General features: G+C 44.2%; 1 long non-coding RNA gene across 1 annotated transcript in view; it reads right to left on the reverse strand.

The window, feature by feature from the left end:
* The window catches only part of LOC112551933, an 18587-nt gene that overhangs the window by 1583 nt on the left and 11717 nt on the right, over positions 1-5287 (reverse strand). The window contains exon 2 of the long non-coding RNA XR_003096272.1: positions 1903-1956. This is a non-coding gene — a long non-coding RNA (uncharacterized LOC112551933). The remainder of the gene's footprint in view (positions 1-1902; positions 1957-5287) is intronic.

Genomic DNA, 5287 nt, shown 5'->3' on the forward strand with positions numbered 1-5287 from the left:
CCTGCTTCTTCGGACTCCTGGCATGCTGGAGGAGCTGGGACAGAACTAAAGGAGGGGAGACACTCTGGCTGACAGCCAGAGCATCTCTCTGGAGAACCAAGCCTCTGTGACTGCCAGTGCATGCTCCTATGGTATGCGCCACACCAATTGCTACATGCAGCCTTTTAATTTCAGCTGACACTGCAAATGTTCATTATCCCTGAAAATCAAAACCAGGTGTCCCAAGTTTGGTTTTCAAAATCATGAATTATTTTTGAAAAAAACTTAGATGTATGGTACTATATTTACCCAAATCCAAGATGACTTTGAATTTAAGATGACCCTCTAACAATCTGACCCTATTAATAATATCTCTAATTATTGCAGCGTCATCTTAAATATACCCCCCACTGTAGTGGAGAAAGAAGCGAGGGGAGGCAGGCAGAATGACCTCCCCTCCTGCCACTTGTCCCCTGCCCTCATTCATACCTGCCCCTCATCCCTTGATCCATTGCCTGTGCCTGCCCCTGTGCCATCCTTTGCTCCCTCATGCCTATAGCTGACCCCCTACCACCTGTCCCACCTGCCACTTGCTCCTCCTGTCACCTAACACCCACCCCACCCCGCAAGCCATTTACCTTCTGTGGCAGCTCTAGCACTGGCTTTGGCACAGTCAGAAGTAGTGGTTCAAACCCAGACCAGCCCAGCCTGGCCAGACAGAAGCAGTGGCAGCAGGTCTGGGCCTGATCTGGCTGCATCAGAGCCAGAGGCAAAGGTATGTGGTGGGGGAAGGACAAGGGCAGACAGCAAGGGGGTGTAGTAACCCCCCATACTTTCCTGAAGCCACACACCATGCACCCCCCACCAAACCCCATGCACCCCTTTTCTGCCACACAAGCCACCCTGACACAAAGAGGTGGCAGCACTGCTCCAGCTCCAGCCCCAAGCCCAGAGCCAGGGCCACAGCATCCACCTTCCCCCAGGCAGTACTCACATCCAAGACTAGGCTTTTTTCCCCCCATGTTGATTGGTGGGGGGAAAAAAACGTGTCTTGGATTCAAGTAATTTTCCACATGCAAAATAATCAGTATGAGCATTATGCATATCAGCAAAGTCCGAGGCATAAATAAAACTTCCAAATCATACATTCAACAGGCTGAGTATTCTCTGTAAGAACAATTGCCAAAATATAATTTTCATGATATAGGGGCTTACTCTGACTTGATGTAAATCAGGTTGACTCCACTGACTTCCCATTGAGCTATGGCAGTAAGTACTAGGTGAGCCCAAAAGACCAAAGCCTCCCAATAAACGTTTTACTCCCCACTGTATCTCCTGTGTGTGCAGTAGGTGGCAGTCTCAGAATTAGTTAGGTTAGTGTCAATTTATCCTGCTTTAGCACATCTGCAGACATAGTCACCTGTCTTATTCTTTTATTAAACTGTTCCCTGCTGTCTCTTGCTCCTATCATGTAAAATGAATGAAATCTAATGTCATTTAGCTCACACTACATACGTTTTTTACCACTTTGTATTTCGATGAACAATTAACATCTGCTTTCGTTGTTTTCAGTTCATTATGTAATTGGAGCAGGGTTTCATAGATTTAATTTTTAACTACATTGTAGAAAACTTATTTCAGGGCTTTCTCACGTATCTTTTTTCCTCTGTTAGAGAGGGAGATGTGGAATTAATTCAGGGTGATTGCCTTCTTCCAGAGAAAATCCCATGGGATGGGAGGAACCTTGGAAAGCTTCTGATCTCATCATGCTTTTCCCAAACCCATTCCCTATCCCTCCCTTTTCCTGCCTGACTGGGCTGGGGGGATGCGCACACATCCACACACTCACACAAGCACTCTCCCTTTCCACAAAAATATCTGTAAAGAATAGGATGGATGAGGGAAAGGATTAAAGAAACTGACCTTTCCTGCCAAGCAACGAGGACAGAACATGGAAGAGTTAATCTGTGCATGGATCTAAAAAGAGACATTAATTTGAGAAATTAGTTGATTTAATAATTTTTGCATTTTAATGCATTTCTAATTTCTTTTTGCATTTTTCTTTGTTAAATGTCTTATAATATAGTCATGTATATGTGTGTGCATGTGCCTATGGGTTTGAAATCTGTATATTTATGTATATGCATGCAGATACAAACACAGAAACCCAAACTAATGGAAGTTAGGAGCCTAAATACCATTAAAAAGCTGCACCCTGTGGTAGAATATCTTGATGCTGTGTTAAAATATTTATAAGTGTGCAAAATGTCTGGATCCTGGTCATCCTAAAGCCATATATGACATTAAAAATTATCTTAGAGGCAGTTTGTTTCATTAAAAGCCAATGGGCTTCTAAATATTCATTCCACCCACAACTCAGACTAGTTGTCAAATGCGGAGAGAGAGTAAGTAAACACATACACTGGGTAGGAAACTGTCTGCAGTGTCTGAGTAGTCTGGCATTTAGAGGAAGCACTTGTAAAATTCTTATTACAAAAGTTTTCAGTCATTTCTTCAACACTCATAATGCCAAATTCCTCCCCTGAAAAGCTTCAACAACCCAGTGCATATTCTCCATGCCAGAATACTATCAGGACCAGACTCACAGACTATTAAAAGAGGATACCAGTGCAGTCCATGTGTTTTCTTTGGCTAACTGCTCCCAGCCAGCTTCCCTTGGGGCAGAAGTGGCACTAAAAAGGATTAGGAGAAGCATGTCCGTGACCCACTCTAGTTCACGTTTTACTTCTGCTTGAAGTGGTGCAAGGGTGTATTTCCTGCCTGTACTACAGAGCTCCCAGAGGTAAAGTGTGCCGTACCAGAAGGATGCACACAGTGCCTACTAGATGCAGTGAATCCAGAAAGTTTCTTTCACAATTAATTTTGCCCTAAATACTTGTGGTCCTTTACACAAAGACCAGTAGCATAAAGTATTCTGAAAAATATGCTGCTGTTTAGGTCAGTTAAACCAGTTATGTCTAAAGCATTCCAAGGGGAAGAGAGGGTGGGAGAGATATCAAGAATATGAAATGGAGAAACAGCTAAAATTTAGAAATGAAATTGGCATAAAAACCCCTCCCTGGGCTGACTAGTATCTTCCTTATACGTGGCCCCATATTTCAGTTGAGATCATAACTGCATACTGCTGATTCAATAAAAAGAAAGGTTTGGTTGTTATATTGAGAAAAGAGAGGTTTTCCATCCTTTAGTCTGTTGAAATACTGTCGCTTCTATCACAAATGGAACTCCAAATTAAAGCCACATCCAGCTGTTCATTGCTGATTTGAATTCTGAGGAACATGTCCTACTCAGCATGCTTGGAAAAGCTCATGTAGGCACCGCTGTTTAATTGCTGGACTCCAGATGAAAGTGCCTCTAAGAACAGCATACAACCACTACCAATCTCTGGGATTCAAAAGGGATACAAATGGATTCAAATGAATAAAAATAGAACTATTCCCCCCTATGCTGTGGAAGTCACCAAAATTAAATGCAAAGTTCAGTAAGGAATCACCGTACCTGTCTCAAATGGTTCACAGTTTCCTTGGTGCACCTGATCATGTATTGGAGGTCAGGGGGACGGTATTAACTCTGTTTAAAAGAAGAAACCCAGAGCATGGATGTGACAAACATTGAGCTCTGTTTAGATTTGTATTTTAGTTGCCCTGATTATGGTGCATTTAGGTTTTCAGAATCCCAATCCAAAGAACATGGGCACGATGAGCTTTTATCCAGATGTATTAAAATCTCTTCTTTGGATCACTGCACTCCAAGGCTGGCTCTGCTCCAGCCCCTGCTCCGGGCCCCCCAGGGCGGTATGGAGGGGGGGCCACCCCCACACTCCTGTGGGATACTCCATGCTCCCCAGCAGCACAGTGATCATGAGCCACACCTGCTACCTCAAGGTATGTAGAAAAAACTTTTAAAGCTGTGTCTATGTCCAAGCAGCTGATTCTCCGAATCAGCATCGAATCTTCAGATTCAGCCAAATCAAATCAGGGACAGTGATCTGAATCAACCAATCAAATCACTGTTCCTGATTTGGGCCGAATCCAAATCTCAATCGAATAGGGCTTACTTCGCACACCCCTAGTGTTTGCACATGTGGATGTGCCCTCTAGCTGCATCCAAATGAACATGGATGTGGCATTGCAGACCCATCTGTGGCACGAAACACTGCACATGTAGGCATTCCCCATACTGCTACTTTGCAGCACGGAGGGGTTTCTTAAGCCTGAGAGATTCCAGGGTCAAAAAAATCCACACCAAAATAAAGCAGGGTGGTGCATATGGCAGCAGAGCACATCAGCCAAAATCAGAGCCTGGCCAGCCAGAACCATGTTCCAGCTGCCAGCCAGGAGACCTGCTTCATGAGTCCCATGGCTGCAGCTCTTCAAGGCCCCCAGGACCCCAGGTAAGGCCACTAAGGCCAACATATTTGCTGGCCCCAGCCCCCCTACCCCACCCAGGGTAACATACCATGTGCTGGAGTGCACGTGGCATGAGCGTTCCCTGTGGACAAGTAACAGTGACACAAGGTGTACCACTGTTATTTGACCCCAGGGAAACGCACGTTCCTGCTCATGAGGACATGGCCTATGTGTCCCTCTCTCATCCTCTCACTTGGGCCTCCTGGCAAACTTCCCTCCATGCTTCCTTCTAAATCTCATTGGCTCTACCATCCTTTTTCTCTTCTGTATATTTTCCAGAATCAACTTCTCAGAACCACCAATACTTAAAAAAATTATTAATAATAAATAAACAGATTGAGTCAATGTGTAAAGAAGAGCATGGCTGGCTGTGTCAAAGGTGACTGACAGGTCAAGGAGGTTGAGAATGGAGTCTTGGCTTTGAGTTTTGGCATCAAAGACTTTGGCAAGAGCATTTTCACCTCAATGTCAGGGAGTAAAAGCACAAGCAAAGGAAAATTAAGTTATATTTTGCCAATTTTCTTTTAGCAAAAATCAACAAAAGCCTGTGCAGAAAATAGCGAGGGCAGGAGGAGAGTTTGAAGGGCAAGTCAAAGGTTGCAAAGAGCCAACTGGGACTGCAGGCTCGGGATTCAATTAACTTGGAGAAGTAGGGTCATTTAGCCAAAAAAATAGCAGAACTGAAAGTAGGGAGATTAGATCTATAGTGGAGAAAGATCAATTGGCTGCAGGTTTCACACCACAATGTACAAGAAATGGATATCTGAGGTAAGCCATGATGCAGCTGGCAGAACACACCTTACAGCAAAAGAAAACTGGAAAAAAAACCAACCAACCAACACCACCTAAAAAAAAACAACACCCTCCCCCCCCCCACA

This window comes from Alligator sinensis, unplaced genomic scaffold, assembly GCF_000455745.1.
Source record: "Alligator sinensis unplaced genomic scaffold, ASM45574v1 scaffold836_1, whole genome shotgun sequence".
NCBI lineage: Eukaryota > Metazoa > Chordata > Crocodylia > Alligatoridae > Alligator > Alligator sinensis.